Genomic DNA, 16,279 nt, shown 5'->3' on the forward strand with positions numbered 1-16,279 from the left:
AAAATTTTTAATGTTTATTTATTTTTGAGAAAGACACACACACACACACACACACACACAGAGTGTGAGCGGGTGAGGGTCAGAGAGAGAGGGAGACACAGAATCTGAAGCAGGCTCCAGGCTCCAAGCCCTCAGCACAGAGCCTGATGTGGGCCTCGAACTCACGAACGAGTGAGATCAGACCCGAGCCGAAGTCAGACGCTTAATCGACCGAACCACCCAGGTGCCCCAGGAAACAGACATATATTTTTAAGGAAAGAGATGATCGATTTTCTTTTCTGCTCAACTCAGTCCTGCACCGAAGGCTGGCATTTTCCCAGCCTGGGGCAGGTGGTCTTTCTGACTCTAGAATGGAATGCTCTAGAACTTTTCCCTGGCAGCCCTCCTGACCTCTCATGCTGGCCAAGGTCTCAAGAACCCCTTTCCCTTTTCAAACAATCTATTATTCCTGATTAGCAATGCAATGCAAATGAAAACGTTACGGGAACATGTAATCTAGAACATCACTCTAATGCCACCCTCAGACATAACCAGTGGGAATCTGTGGGTTAATATTTCTGCAGCGTTTTCTTTTTCAGGTGTCTATTTTTAAAAAGTAGGGTTGGACCGAGCAGCGTTGTGGCATTTTCCAATTTTTCACTTAATTTATCTTCACTTAATGTATCTGCCCATGCCAGTACAGAGAGATATTCCTCAGTAAGAATATCCGTTTTGGGGAGGTGCTTTGGGGTAAGAGAAGGAAAACCCCATGTGCTCTGATGTCCCTTATTTTCAAGGGAGCTAGGACTGGTGAAGTCTAGGTGGGGAATGTCAGCCAAGCAAGGGGACTCAAGGTACCTGACGCTTTGCCTGGAAGGAAGGAAACGCAGAGGTTCTTAGAGCAGAGCAGAAATGACAAAGGGCTGCCTTGATCTAACCCATGGCACCTGTGATCCAGGCTTGCGCTGGCTCAGTATTAGCTGGCGAGGGCCTGCGGAAACCACTTGGCTCACCTTCCTGAACTTTCTGTAGGCTCTCAAGATGTCAGAGCTGGCCGGGAGCCGGGAAGTCCCAAGATGAACACAGCCTTGGAGCCAGGAGGTCTGACCTGGTTACAGCCTGGTGGGACTCGTGATGCCTCCCATTCCCCATCAGCAGGAGTTGAGGGTGGGGTGGATGTTAGCTCAGTAGACACCGGGTAATGTGCCATATTCTTTTCATTTGGTGACCTCAACTTACCCCAGAGCAACCCTGCATGGTAAGTGCTGCTATTACCCCCATCCTACAGAAGAAGAACCAAAACTTAATGAGAGGAGACAATGTCCCTGAGTTCACCCAAATGATGAAGGCAGGAGCCAGGATCCGAACTCAGGGCTGTCGACTCTTGACCTCGCCTCTCTAAGGACCCGATGGCCTAAGATTCCATGCCTTATGCTGACCTCTCTACAAGGACAACCCCGGGGGATTGTGAGGGTGACTTCAGTGGGCTCGGGTCTGACTTTCTCTACATTTGGGCTTCTTGTCTTTCTTTAAATTCCTCTGACACCCTTGAGCTGGAGGAGACTGGGTTTGAGTCTTGCTCATGCTTGCGTCCCTAGTACCTGGGACATCACTCTGTACACGGAAGCTCTCAAGAAATATTTGCTGAATGGTTTTAAATGGAAGTCATTCATCAAGCAACTTTGGAACTCCGGTTATATTTCGGGCGCTGTCCTAGGTGTTAGGGACAAGGAGATAAGTAATAATGCTGAGTAATAATGCTGGTATCCTCTGTCATGTGCTGGGTAGTTTGCTAAGAGTAGGGGTGCATACGCATATAATGTCAACCTGTTCAGTACCAACTTCAAAGCAACACTAATATAGTCCCAAATTCTATAGGAAAGAAGAGCTCAGAGAAGTCAAGAGCTCGCCTAAGGGCACACAGCTTAGAAATAGTGGCGCTGGGCTTTGAAGATGGGTCTGTCAAGTTCCAAGGTGCGTTTTGTCACTAAACTGTAGTCTTTCCCTCCAGTCTCTGACCTCATGGTACTCGCACAGTAGACAGGATATGTGTGCAAATAACTAGAATAAAAGATAGGAGGGGGGTAGTTACCTTTGGAGAACTACAGTGAACGAGTGGATTATACAAGTTGTGTGACCTTTAGAGGATGGAGAGAGGGCCCAGTTGTGGTTGGGGGAACAAGAGGGGTTTTATAGAAACACAGTGGCACTTGCACTGGGCATTGGGAACTAGGTGGGATTTGTCTCTGCAGAAAATGCAAGAAGATCAAGGTGAGGTAAAGGTCCAGAGTCGGGAAACCACAGAGCGCAGGTGCAAGGAACAGAACAGGTGAGTTTTCTTGGAACATCGGATGTAAAAGGGGAGGGGAGAAGAAGCCATCATGATTTGCACATAATGTGTCTTGTTAATTAGTTCGTTGGCTGCTTCTTTTGCATTTTTAAGGGAGACAGTCATATTACGTACATACATAATGACAAACTTGTCTCTTCCTCCCCCGACATTAAACTTTAATTTTTTTTCTTGTCTTATTACGTTGGCTACACCTGAGGTCTAAGGTTGGGTAGCGGTGATGACCCTGGATAACTTTATCTCGGTCCCGAATTGAAAGGGGGGTCTTTTTAATATTTCATCGATAAGGATGTGGCTTGATGAGTTTTTTTTTTTTTTTTTAATCAGAAATGGAAGTTGAGATCAATCGTATGTGATGCTTTTAGATGTGACGCTTAATCGTATGTGACGCCTTCAGATTCTCTTGGACTCCGCTGCTTCCCAGACTTCAGCTGTTTGCTCTGCTCCAGCCACCACGGCAGCCAAGAGACTCCATGTGGGCCCGTGCGATTCTGCTGCCCAACACCGATCAGCTACGAGCCCAGAGTCTCTGGCTTCTCTGGCCATTTCTGGACTTAGGACAAGGACCACACGATAGGGCATGGGTTCCCAAGAAGCTGCCAATGGCTTTCACGAGGCAACTCGAAATGCAGGAGAACGAATCCGGGAGGGGAACTTTGGCCAATGGGAAACGGAAGCTGAGGAGGGAGCTGGGCTGATGGATCCCATCTTTCCTCCTCTGATAGACTGCCCGGAGGCATGTCCATCTGGAGGCTCCCTGAGGGCTGAGCAGCCCCGCTGGCCAATCACTTGCTGTGCTTTTCCAAGAAACAGCGAGCCGCGTGACAACTCACCGCGCCTCGTCCTCTCCTGCCTCAGTCCCCGCTTCCCTCATGCTCCCTGCCCTGGCTTTGCACCTTCTATCTAGCTCCTTTCTCTTTTCTGGAGCCTGGGTGAGGGCATGTTTCGTACACCGTTTCAGCATTTACGGAGACACCCACGCCACGTTCCATCAATCGGTTAACGGCGTGAATCCCATGGCTACTTTGTCTGAAACGGGTTTGCATCCCTGGCATAAACCCTACTGGGCAGCTGGGTCTTTTCGTAGGTGTGTGAGGGTTTCCGCTCCACGCTGCTGTGTACCTTGCGCGTGGCTGCGTGTCCACACCTGGGTACACAGGTAACGCGGCCTCTTGCAGCCGGGCCCCGCGAAGCCGCCTCTCTCAGCCTCCAGCCGTGTCTCTCCTCTGCGGATGAAGGCAGGCAGGCTGGCAGGTAGAGATGATGGAGGTGCTGGCAGCGGGTCTGAGGGGAGCTGGGAGGGGAGAGAGTGCAGAGAGGGAGGTAATTAGGAACCAGGCGGTATCACAAATCTCCCAGCCGCGCTGACACCCAGGGAGAGTGATCACACACTCGGAGTCAGCCCAGACAAGTGTGAAAGCCCTTCACTCCATCCCTAGGAAGGAGGAAAGGAGAGACGCGGACCGGGCAGCCGGATGACAGCCCCGCCCCCAGCACACCCACCAAGACAGCCATGACGTCACCTTCACACTCCCCCTCCCTCAGCCCCGACCCGGGTCAGGGAGCTGTGATTCAAAGGTATGGAGGGGGCAGTGGAGGGCCCTGCAAGACGAGGGAGAGGTCTTGGGAGGCTGTGCCCCGGAGAAGGAAGGTGAGGAGAGCCTTCATCATGGCATCCAATCAAGGCCAGGCGGATCTTCGCAAGCCCTCAACAAGCACAGACTGCCCCCCGTCAGAGGTGGCAAGGCGTGCTTCCCGCACTTGAAAAATTGGTCCCCAAGGAAAGTGGGAATTAACACCGGTGGCAAGACGCCCGCGTATGTGTTATTTCTCAACGGTCCTGCCATTTGCTTGATGAAGAAATGGAGGCTCAGAGAGGCTGAGGCCTTGGCCCAAGGACACACAGCTACCAAGCGGGGGAGTGAGACCTGCCTACTTAGGAAGTCCTAGCCTCCACCACACCATCCGCCTGCTCCCCTGGAACGGAAGGAGGAGCCCTGTCGATATGGGATAGTTCTTGGAGGCATGGGGGTGTCAGAGGCAGGGAGACGGGCAAATTGCCCTTCGGGTCCCAAAACAGATAGAGGATTATGACCTCTGCCCCCACCCCTGGCACCCCCTGGGCTAGCTTTGGCTCTGCCGAGGATGTCCGAGAGAGAAATCTTTCTGGGTCAGTGACTTTGGGTCCGTGGGAATTCCAGAACTAGGGATGCCTGCTCTTCCTCTTGCTCTTCCTCTGGTCATTACACCTGGCAAGGTGGCCCGAGGGAGCAAACTTCACTGGCCCTGGCACACGGCCCCCGTGGGTGAATCAGGTTTGCACTATCATTTTCTCCTCAGGCCCACCTCCTCCCTGGAGTGGACACTGGGGGTCGGTAAGGAGGCGAAAACCGGGTCGGTGGGGTCGACACACACGGAGGGCTCCCAGCCTCTCTCCGATCTCCTCTCCGAGCACTCTTTCCCCTGTTCACTCTGTTCCCAGAACATTCTAGAATGTCTCCTGACTTGGCGCCTGGGTTCCTGCTGTTCCCTCCTCATAGAACACTATTAGTTTTAAATCTTTCCTTGTCTGTTTTCTCTTCCACGAGTTCCCAGGTCAAATATCACCCTCTCAAAGAGCACCTCCCTGACCAAAGTAGCCTTCTATTACCCTTTCTTCCTCCACAGCATTTATTGCTAAACTCTGTAAACAAGTTGACAAAAAAATAAGCACAATAATTTTCGCCTCCTCCTCCTCCCTTTCCCTGCCATTATGTGGTAGATTTCACAAGAGCTGAGACCTTGCCTGCCTTGATCATTGCCAAGGTGGGGGCTTGACACACAGCAGGTGCACAACAAAAGTATCTGTTGAATAAGTGACTCATTGAATTAACGAATGGAGACACACACGGGCTCTGGAGCCAGTAAACTCTGGAGTCAAATCCCAGCTCTGCTATGTATTAGCTACATGATCTTGGGCAAGTTACTTAACACCCCCGTGCCTCAGTTTCCCTACTTTTAAAAAGGGGGTGACAGCAGTCCCTTCTTCATGAGGCTGCTGGGCGCATTCCACGAGACAATGTAGAGCGCCCCATACATTCCGCTGATCATCCGTTAACTACCTTACCAAGGAGGAGAGTAGGGCCCGGAGAAGGGTGGCTGGTCCTGGGTCCCAAAGTGCACCAGTGGGATTGCAGCTTAAACAGCCTGACTCCTGGCATCGCTTTCTTGAGGAGTTGGAACTCGATTCAGTAGGATCTGGCAGATGGATGGGTGTGCCCCTCGAGGAACTCACACCTGTGCTCCAGGAAGCAGGGGCAGGGATCGCTCATAGCAACTCTGTAAGACAAACAGGACACCCTCTAAAGACCCTGCAAATCTGAATGAATGAGGGCTCCGCACAGACCTAGAGGGTCACACAAACTTGGCCTACGTAAGAAGGGCAAGTTCCAGAAGGACATGTGCAGTGGTCAGTGGTTCCCCATGGGGGGGGGGGCAATTTTGCCTCTCCACCCCACACGGGCACATTGCACAATGTCTGGGGACTTTTTTGGTTGTCACCACTTGGGGGGGGGGGCGCTATTCGTATTTAGCGGGCAGAAGCCAGGGAAGCAATTCAACATCCTCCCATTTACAGGACAGCCATCCTCACTCAAAGAACGATCTGGCCCCAAATGCCAGGAGAGCCAAAGCTGAGAGACCCTGCAGCGGATAATGCCATGTCTAGAAGGCTCAAGGGTACATTAAATAAACTATAGGCTGTTTAGGGATCTATACATTTTTAGCAAAAGCATAAGGAAATAAACGCATTCCACCAGATTGGGTTTTCCATGAGAACAAGATTTTGGGGGAGAGGGGTCTCCACAGTGTTAGATGCTCCATGATTATGTTACATGCATGAAATAATGAGCAATGAACACTAATTTTAGGACAGTGATATTTCAGGGTGGGATGGGGATTTTTTTTTTACTAAGTCCTAAATATTTCATAATAAAAAAGTCCCCTGTGGGGACCCAAAGAAACAGTGCGTCCTGCCTGCCTTTAAGGACAAACTCATCTCAGATCTGGGCTCTCACACTCACTAGCTTTATGACATGGGCACGCTGCTTGTTTGGGGTCTAAATTTCCTGATCTGCAAGCTGAGGTCCTACCTCCTGTATTTACCACTCAGGGCCACAGCAGAGCCCCAAGGAGATGCCAGCTGGAAAAACACTTGGCAAGGTCTGGGAAGGAGGTCTCTCTAGCACACACAATCCCCCTCCCCCACCAGCTCTAGCTCTTTGGAGAGAGCACTGAATCTTCAGTGGAGTCCTAGCAGGTGCATGGACACCACACGCATGTGAATGGGCTCAAAAAACTGCTAAGGAGGAATTTTTCTAAATTTTGGACAGAAGGCAGCCAGCAGTGGGGGAGGGGGTTAGAGGCAAGCAAGGCTGAGCATTTATTTATCATCTATCTATCTATCTATCTATCTATCTATCTATCTAAATGTTTATTTATTTTTTGAGAGAGACAGAGCGTGAGTGAGTTAGGGGCACAGAGGGAGACACAGATCCGAAGCAGGGTCCAGGCTCGGAGCTGTCAGCACAGCTCGAACCCACAAACCACGAGATCATGACCCAAGCTGAAGTCGGATGCTTAACCAACTGAGCCACCCGGGAGCCCCAAGGCTGAGCATTTATATGTGCATGTGAGGATGTGCGCGTGTGTATGTGTGACTATCAGGGACTACGTGTGTGTGCGCCTGGGTCTAGGCATGTGTGCGAGGGTGCATGGGAGCTTGTGTGCGGTCTACGTGCACTTAGGTGTCTGCGTGATCATCTGATGACGGTGTGTGCTCTGTGTGTGTGTGTGTGAGTGGATGTGCACGCATCTTTGGTGTGTGATTGTGTACGCATATGTTGTGCGTGGTTCTGTGCGTGGGAATGGAAATGGATGGATGAGTGCATACACATTTGTGTTTGTGTACAAGTCCTCATCAGACACATGTGTGTGCATGTGAATGTGGACCAGTGTATACGTATTTGTGATTGTGTGCATATAAATGTCTATATTCTTCTACAGATAGGTGTCTCAGTCTTCCTCCCTCTCTCTCTTTCTTCCACCTCTCTCCATCTCCCTTTTGCTCAGGTGTCCAGGCCTAGGAATGGCGGGGCCTCCCTGCTTCCCCGGCTTTGGGTACTCCCAGCAGGTGGGAGGCAGCTCTGGACAGACTCCTAGCAGGTGAAATATCCCTCTCCAGCCCCTACTGAGCCCCAGCCAGAAAGGAATTCCCTGCAGGCTCTTCCCTAATCCCCCACTGGGTCCCTCCCCCACTCACCTCTCCACATCTCCCAGGACAAAGGACCCTTTTGGTTCTGTATTCACGGGTGGTCACATTCCTCACAGCTTGACTCAGAATGGGGTGGGGGGAGGCAGCTTCGTTTCTGGGGGGGGGAGAGTTGGGCAATCTCTATTAGTCTTGGTTTCCTCCCCTGAGAAATGGGGGAAGACACTGCAGAAAAATCAGCAGGCAAACCTATATTGCCATTGTGGTTACGTTTTATCAACCTCCTCCTTTGGCCAACTCAGGATATGGCCAACTGAGAACCTACTCTGTGCCAGCTTCTCCACTAGGGACTGAAAACCTGAGATGAACGAAAGGCATTTCTCCATCTCGGGGAGTCCATGATGGCATTGGAAGAGAGAAGGAACCACCGAGAAACAGGTCACTAGAATCCTAGATTGGACATGTTACCAGGAGGCAGGTGGAGGATTAAACACCTTGCCACAGCTCCAACTTACGTGACTGATTAAAGTCAACGTTTCTTAGCATGTCACTCGAGGCCCCTTATGACGGAGGGAGGCACAACTGGGGAGGCTTTCTGGAGGTGCAGGTGTGTGAGAGAGAATCGGACCGTGACGAACAGGTATTTGGGTAAGTGGAGAGGGAAGGAGGGGCCTTCTGGAAGACAGATCGAGGCTTAAGAAAAGAGTGTGGCTGCTGGACCTTGCAGTCTGGCTGGTCCACGAGCGATGGGGTTGGCCTGGTGACAGATCCCATGTATTGATATCCGTGCCCGGGTGGGGGATGTTCCAGTTGACAACGTGACTTCACCCCTGTTACTTCACCTTTTCCTTGACCCAGTGAGGCGTGTGCCCATCTGGAGAATGAAGAGAGGGAAGAAATGGGAAAAAGTGGTAACTCAACTGGGATGAGCCCAGCCTTGGCGCCCCTGTATGGGGAAACACTTGGTGAATACCTCGAGACCCCAAGGCTGGAAGGTATCTCTGGGGATGGCAGGTTCCTGCTTTGTTTATAAGTGCTTATGTTTTGACTTTATCATCAAATAAATGTTACCACTAGGGACACACTTACGTTCCTGGCTCCCCCATTTATCTGGTCACCCATCCATCCACCCCACTATCCATCTTCCTATTCACCATTACTATACATCCACTCGTCTATCCACTCACCTTTTCACCCACCGGCCCACCCATCCATCTACCCACCCAACCGCCCACCCACACATACCGTCACCCATTCATCTCCGTACCTACTATCCACCCATTCATAATCTGCCTATTCATCTTTTGTCTGCCCGTCCATCCATACGCTTCTCTGTCGATGCGTTCCTATCCATTCACCTACCCATTTATCCATTCGTCTACACATCCGTCCAATTACCAATCACCCCTGTACTATCCACCCATCTGTTTGTGCAACCAATCACCCATCCATCCAAACATTCAACTGACAACCTTGGCACTAAGTCACTCATCCACCCACCTATCCACCCACCCACTCAATATTCCTGGGTTCAGACTCGGCAAGATGATCCAAGTGGGTCTAACCCAGCCATCGCTGTGGGCTTCCGGGACTCAGGCTGGGATATTCTAAAGACCAACCCACACGCCGAGGCCCCGCGGGGATGAGAGGTGGAGACGGTGGGGGTGGCAGTAACTTAAATGCAATCTCTTCTGGGGTGTAAAGGTCACCCACGCACTCTTTCTTCTGGGCCCAGCGGTAAGAATTTTGGGACTGAAGAAAGTGGGAGAGACGGAGAGACAGAAACCTGGGGGTGGGGGGTGGGGAGAGAAGAGAGATGAAAAGAGACTTGGTGAGCAAACTAGAGAGGGGGAGAGAAAGAGGGAAATTTATAGAGAAATTGGAAGTGGGATAGAGACGACACGGAGGTGGGGGGGGAATGAAGAGACAGCTTGGAATAGCCTATCTTACCTTTGGTGGGGGAAGGAGGGGGAGGGAGAGACGTCGGAGGGCAGGGGAAAGCGGAGGCGAGAGGGTCCCAGTGTCACGGGCCCGGGCCCCTCGCTGGGCACCGGGCTCCCCGGAAGTCCCCGCGGCCCCGGGAAGCCACCCCCACGTGGGGAGGACGCGGCGCGGGGCGCTCAGGAACCGCGGTCGCGTGGGCTCGGCCGGCCGCGCCATCAATTAGGCGGTCGCCGGGCCTGGCGAGCGGCAGCGTCTGTGGAAATTACCTTTTAATTTCTTAATTACATTGTCCTCACCTGCAGCTCAACCCGCCTCCGAGAGGCGCGCGCAAAGCCGCTTCCCGGATCCCCTCCCCCGGTGCCATAAATTAGGACGCCGCCCGCCCGCGCGCCCTGGTGGTCCCCGCACCCCCCCCCCCCGCGCCCCCGCGCCCCCCCCCCCCCCGCGCCCCCGCGCCCCCGCGCCCCGCCCACCGGCTGTTCTAACCTCGCGCGGCACCTTCGAGGAGCTTCGCCAGTGGCCTCCCCTCCCCCACCCCGCCTCATCTCCCCACCGGGGGAGACCCGAGACCCGTCCCAGGCGCAGGGTGGGGGCGCTGGGCAGCCAGACCTGAACTCTCCAAACCAGGCCTTTGCTGGATGGAGCGCCTCCGCCTCTCAGAACCTCGGTTTCCCCGTCGTCGTCGGTCACATGGAAAGGAAAGTAGCGCCCCTTTGTCTGGACTGGGAGGCTTAACGGAGGAAAGCGGAAGCGCTTAGTCCCGGAGTGCTCTCAGAATGTTAGCTATTGTTCATTGATGCACTTAACGAGTGGGTTTTGAGTACCTACTATGGATGAAGCGTTCCAGAAGACTCTGCAGACACAGAGGTGAACAAAACAGTGTGTGCCTATTGATGAGGGTGATGACGACGATGGTGATGATGATGACGAGGGTGGTAGTGTGGTGGTCGTGGGTGATCCTCCCGGACGCACAGGGTTCCAGGATTTGTGAGACCCTGTGTGGGTGCTGCAGATCGGGGCATGGTTAGGAGGTGATGTTGGGGAGGCGAATGGGGATTCAGGGTGGAGGAGCTGCCAGATCAGAGTGGGGGGTGATCCACAAGGCAGCCGCAAGGCTGCGTTGGAGGTGGTATGGAGGCCGTGTGACAGACAGGAGCGGGGCTTGCCTAAGCCCACCCGGTCACTGGTGGAGCTCAGGTCTGCCCTTTCAGTGCCTTTTCCTCCCATAGCTCAGCGGTTCTCCAAGCGAGGTGCTCCCTCATGGCCAGCAGCATCAGCAGCCTTCCAGAGCTTGTTAGAAATGCAAATTCTTGGAGCCCCTCAGTGGCTCAGTCCGTGCGACTCTTGATTTCGGCTTGGGTGACCATCTCACGGCTGGTGAGTTCAAGCCCCCCATCAGGCTCTGCGCTGACAGTGTGGAGCCTGCTTGGGGTTCTCCTCTCTCCCTCTCTTTCTCTCTCTCTCTCTCTCCCCCTCCCCCCCTCAAAAATAAATAAATAAATAAATAAAAATAAGAAATGCGAACTTTTGGGGCCTACCCTGAGATTACCAAATCGGAATCTCTGGGGTCAAGGCCAAGGAATCTGTATCTTCACAAGCTCCCCAGGAGATCTCTATGCTCACTAAAGTTGGAAAAGGACTGTCATCACCAAAGCAGAGTTTCTTTGTTCATTGCCTTTTAATTTTTTTTTTCAACGTTTTTTATTTTTATTTTTGAGACACAGAGAGACAGAGCATGAACGGGGGAGGGGCAGAGAGAGAGGGAGACACAGAATCGGAAACAGGCTCCAGGCTCCGAGCCATCAGCCCAGAGCCTGACGCGGGGCTCGAACTCACGGACCGTGAGATCGTGACCTGGCTGAAGTCGGACGCTTAACCGACTGCGCCACCCAGGCGCCCCGTTCATTGCCTTTTAAAGACCATCCTGATGTGGGGCGCCTGGGTGGCTCAGTCGGTTAAGCGTCCGACTTGACTCGGGTCATGATCTCGCGGTTTGTGGGTTCGAGCTCCACGTCGGGCTCTGTGCTAACAGCTCGGAGCCTGGAGCTTGCTTCGGATCCTGTGTCTCCCTCTCTCTCTGCCCCTCCCCTGTTCATGCTCTGTCTCTCTCTGTCTCTCAATAATAAATAAAACGTTAAAAAAAAAATTTAAAGACGATCCTGATGAGAGGGGTTGAGATTGCACTTGGGCTGAGACCTCAGCATTTCGGGGTCTCAGGCCTTGGCCAATGCCTGGGTTAGAGCCCGTGCCTTAGTCCAGGCTCACCCTGGAATCGCCTGGATGACGTTGAGAAGGTCCAGGTGCCCAGGTCCCATCGCGGACGGATCCAATCTGAGTTTCTAGGCGAGGGTCCTGAGCATCAACCTTTTCAAAGCTGCCAGGCGATTCCGATGTTCAGGGAGGGAGGGCTGACAGCAACCACCAGTGGGAAGGAGACCAGAATGGGAAGTCAGTGGTCTTGTTTCCAAGGTCAGTCCTGCCACTAACTTACCAGTTGGGGCCAAATGTGTGACCCTCCCGGTGGCCATATTCTTTCAGTTTATCGTACGTCTGAGGCATTGGGGGAGGACATGAAGAAAAGGCAGATTCTACGTGGGACCTGAGTCCTGGCATTTGATCCCTACGTAGGGTTGAGGCAGGACCTGAGAATATGCATTTAAAAAAAAACAAAAGCCAGCACATAAACTTTACCATAAAGCCTCAAGCTTTGAGCAATCTTAAGACCTGTCAGAGCAGACAAGTTGACCTGCTTGACTCCTACATCCCAACCGTGGCTGTCTCCTTTGTGTCATATCCCCTCACCTAACTTAGCCCTGGCCCCCTCTTTTGAGTGTTTTTTTTAATTCCTCTATGTTTATGTTCCATGATAAATAATTTTTATTTTTATTGTTTTAAAATTTTTTTTTTCAACGTTTATTTATTTTTGGGACAGAGAGAGACAGAGCATGAACGGGGGAGGAGCAGAGAGAGAGAGAGACACAGAATCGGAAACAGGCTCCAGGCTCTGAGCCATCAGCCCAGAGCCTGATGCGGGGCTCGAACTCACGGACCGCGAGATCGTGACCTGGCTGAAGTCGGACACTTAACCGACTGCGCCACCCAGGCGCCCCTATTTTTATTGTTTTAAAGTTTATGTACTTTGAGAGAGAGAGAAAAAGTGTGAGTGGGGGAGGGGCAGAGAGAGAGGGAGAGAGCAAGAATCCCTCCGTGATAAATAATTTTTAAATATTAGCTGAGGAAGATAAGTTTTGGAGGGGTGGTTTGAGGGAGAAGGCACCCACTATATATAATTACTCTTACCCAAACTCTCAGAAATGCTGGAACTAAGCTTCTGTTTCAAGGAAGGGAGACACGTTAGAGGGGCACCTGGGTGGCTCAGTTAATTAAATGTCTGACTTCGGCTCAGGTCATGATCTCGCGGCTTGTGGGTTCGAGCCCCGCGTCGGGCTCTGTGCTGACAGCTCAGAGCCTGGATCCTGCTTCGGATTCTGTGTCTCCCTCTCTCTGCCCCTCCCCCACTCGCTCTCTGTGTCTCAAAAATAAACACTAAAAAAAGAAAAAATAAATAAAAAATAAAAAAGAAAGGGAGACTCATTAGAGACAAGAATGACTGTCCTGCCCTAAGCAACTGGCAAACCAGATAACATATAACAACAGTTTCAGATGTTGGGCACTAGGCAGCCCCGGTCTCTGCTCCCCAAGAGAAAAAAGCAACCGAGATAAGTCTGATGAGAGTTGCTGGGCCGCAGGGGAAGGCAAAGCCAAAGAATTGGGTGGTTTCTTCAGCCCAACTCAAGGCAGAGACCAGAGTTCGGGGATTCCAAGATGGCTGGCATCTGTGGGACAGAGCGCTTGAGAAGAGAGATCTTCATGGGGAGAAACTTCCAGAAACCTGCAGAGGCCTGCCCTCAGGTCTTTAGGTCTGTGCACGTGAGAGAGGAAACTTTTGGAGGCCAAGGGAAGGAAGAACCCTTAAATAGAGCAGAGAACAATGTCTGGGTCTTACGTAGGGGGAGAATCTCTTCCCTTTGGCCAGAGTGAAAAGACCCCACAATAGACAGGGCATGAGGTACGAGCCTCAGAAAGAGTATTGCCTTAAAAGTGGTGATAAATTATCCCTAGATTAAAGGCTGCTCCAGAATTGCCCTAAGGCAGCTCAAAGGTAAGATTCAAAAAGGCACCTCTGACTCCCAGTGACTTAGCTCTGTGCCGGGAGCCCAACTCGGCACTATTTACAGGAATTTAGCAAAACCGAGCCGCCGACAAGGAAAAGTCACGACACACAGCACCCGGTCACGAAGGTCGCGTAAGGAAAAATTCAGAATGTGGGCAAGGCTTTGTGGACAAGGATGGACCCCAGAGAATTGTTTATTGGGGTGAAAAATCAGATGCAAACAAAATGTCCAATCGCAGGATAAAAATAAACAGTGCTATGTGCATAGGATCGATTGCTGTGTCCATTATTAAAATAATTTAAAAACGTCGAAACCCCCCGCCCCTTGATGAAATACCCACTGAAAGGCAAGGAGTGGGATGTGGGCTCCAAAGCCCAGATGCCTCGCTTGAACCCTGGCTTTGCCCACACACGGGCTGTGTGGTGTCTGGAAAGTCTTAGACTCCGTGAGCCTCAGTTTTCCCATCTATACAACACAGCTGCCGATAACACCTACTGTGGAGGATGTTGCCAGGATTCGATAAAATAACACTAGTAAAATGCTTAACCTCTGGCATGTAACAAGCAGATGATAATTACTCGCTGAGGTCATTTGCTGTTCCCCAAGTCTATATACAGTGGGAGAGTTAGGTTTAAAATTCTATGTGAGAGACAAAACAGAAGTACGTGAACGTACTTGGTTATCTCGGGGTGATGGGAAGGCAACGCCGAGATTAGAAATGGAGAGTTTTGACCTGGAGCGGAAAGGACAAGAGATTAGATTGACAGACACGCAAGAGGTGTGGCAGAAGTCACGGGAGGAGCTGTGGGGGAGGGGGTGGGTCCAAGGGCAGCGGACCCTCCCTAGGCTGAGCGGGGGGAAGGCAACTCCTGGGGGAGCAAAGATGGGGAGAAAGGGGTGTGGGGACCATCCTTAGAGAATGATGAATTGACTCGTGGGGATGTGCATGATGGAGAGTGGCGGGAAAGAAAGACGGGAAATGTCTTAAATGTCTTAAACGTAGAGCCATGAAAGCCTCAGGTAGGAACTATTTTAAGTGTCATTTTCTAAGGAGAAAACCCAGGCGCAGACATGTTGAAAGGCTTAATTAAAGTCCCCACAGCTGGTGGGTGGTGGGGCCAGGACTCGAACCCTGGGCAGCCTGGCTCCAGAGCCCCTAATCCCCGCCACAACATGACATTGTGAATATCTGGCTGGAAAATTTGGCTGTTTTCTCTTTGCAATCAGAAGCCATGGATACTTTCATAAAAGAACTTGAGAGTGACCAGCCAAAATGCAACCCTGGCTCCACGTGAGAATAATTGCTTTTTCCTTCCTTCCTACCTCAAAAGATACTCAGGAAGAAACCAAAGGTGATCTATTGGCCACGGGACAGGAGATTGGATTTAACCCATCAACTCTGACCCTCCGGGAGAAGCAAAGCATTTCCATTGTGAGCTGTAGATTTCTTGTCTTAATAATGATGGGGGGTATGGGGATGGGGGTATGTCGGGGGGCGGGGCGGGGAGAAGGGGGTGTTTCTAGTTGGGGGGCAAAAAAAACCCCCCAAATTTTATCTCAGCCTCACGTGGAGATCGGCCGTGCCAAAATATCTGTATTATCGATAACAATAACGATGGCGATTATTATATTTTATTTTTCAATCGTGGTAATTATGGTACATTAAATCATTAGCATTCATTATTCCTACAATGTGTAATTAGGACAATGGTAGATAGATTGCTCTTGACTGTAATGAAGTTTTTATAATTGTCATTTATTGGCATCAAATTACCTTTCTTAAAACGAATCTGCACATCACACTCTTAATTCTGGGGAGGGGGTAGCAATTATTTTTAATTAATGTTTCTTGTTTGTGCCACGCAGGGGGAGCTGTCTGACCAATCCAGTTCTCCGTGTCTGCGAGGGAGTTAACCGAGAATATCAAAGGCATTCTTGAATCGGTCATCTATCACGAAACATTCTCCTCCTCCCGTCCCCCACCCTGCTCCCATCATCCCCCTCCTCCCGAGCAGCAGCGGCCACAGGGGAGAAAAAAAAACCCAACCATTTACCAACATGATTAGCAGAGGAGACAAGGGACGGTGACGCAGATTATTTAAGCCAATTTGTTGCCAAGTGTGAGAAGAATATGTTTTTTCTCCTTCAAAAATGGCTGAATAGCCAGCCTCTGTCTTCGAGGACGTGGGCGTCGGGGTGGGGGTGGGGGGCTTGGGGTTATGTGGTCTGCAAATCGTATCGTGGGTGGGGAGTCCTTCTCCCGCTTCCCCCTCGTCCGATAATTGGCCGAGGCGGCCTTTGCAAAAATACGAATCTACATCTTGTTTCTCGAAAGGCTGAGTGAGAAGTCTCAGGGCATTTACTGTTGTGGTATGAAATCGCCTGTATTTGACTGCTTTTGACCTGCAAAAATGGCGATTTAATGGCTCAGATGAATCTATCCACTGCAGTGGTAATCAATGAAATGACTCCTCCCCGAAGATGATGGTTGCGAGGGAGAGCAAGGCCATTAGTTTTTAGGCGACTGGATGAGGAAGAAGGGTGTCTATAGGGGCGGGTGTGAGGAAAGGAGGGGGGCTACAC

The 16,279-nt window shown here is 51.3% G+C and overlaps 2 long non-coding RNA genes across 2 annotated transcripts; one reads left to right on the forward strand and one right to left on the reverse strand.

The window, feature by feature from the left end:
• Nucleotides 1-271: 271 nt before the first annotated feature.
• On the reverse strand, nucleotides 272-10,247 carry LOC147575300 (uncharacterized). Its single transcript, XR_015242695.1, has 3 exons — nucleotides 10,131-10,247; nucleotides 5,436-5,647; nucleotides 272-3,623 (listed from the first exon to the last, which is right to left on the reverse strand). It is a non-coding gene; the product is annotated as an uncharacterized LOC147575300 (long non-coding RNA).
• A 510-nt stretch (nucleotides 10,248-10,757) lies between these two features.
• On the forward strand, nucleotides 10,758-15,872 carry LOC147575301 (uncharacterized). Its single transcript, XR_015242696.1, has 3 exons — nucleotides 10,758-10,898; nucleotides 15,028-15,128; nucleotides 15,563-15,872. It is a non-coding gene; the product is annotated as an uncharacterized LOC147575301 (long non-coding RNA).
• Nucleotides 15,873-16,279: the final 407 nt, after the last annotated feature.

This window comes from Puma concolor, chromosome D3, assembly GCF_028749965.1.
Source record: "Puma concolor isolate L17-30 chromosome D3, mPumCon1.1.hap2, whole genome shotgun sequence".
In the NCBI taxonomy this organism is placed as follows: domain Eukaryota; kingdom Metazoa; phylum Chordata; class Mammalia; order Carnivora; family Felidae; genus Puma; species Puma concolor.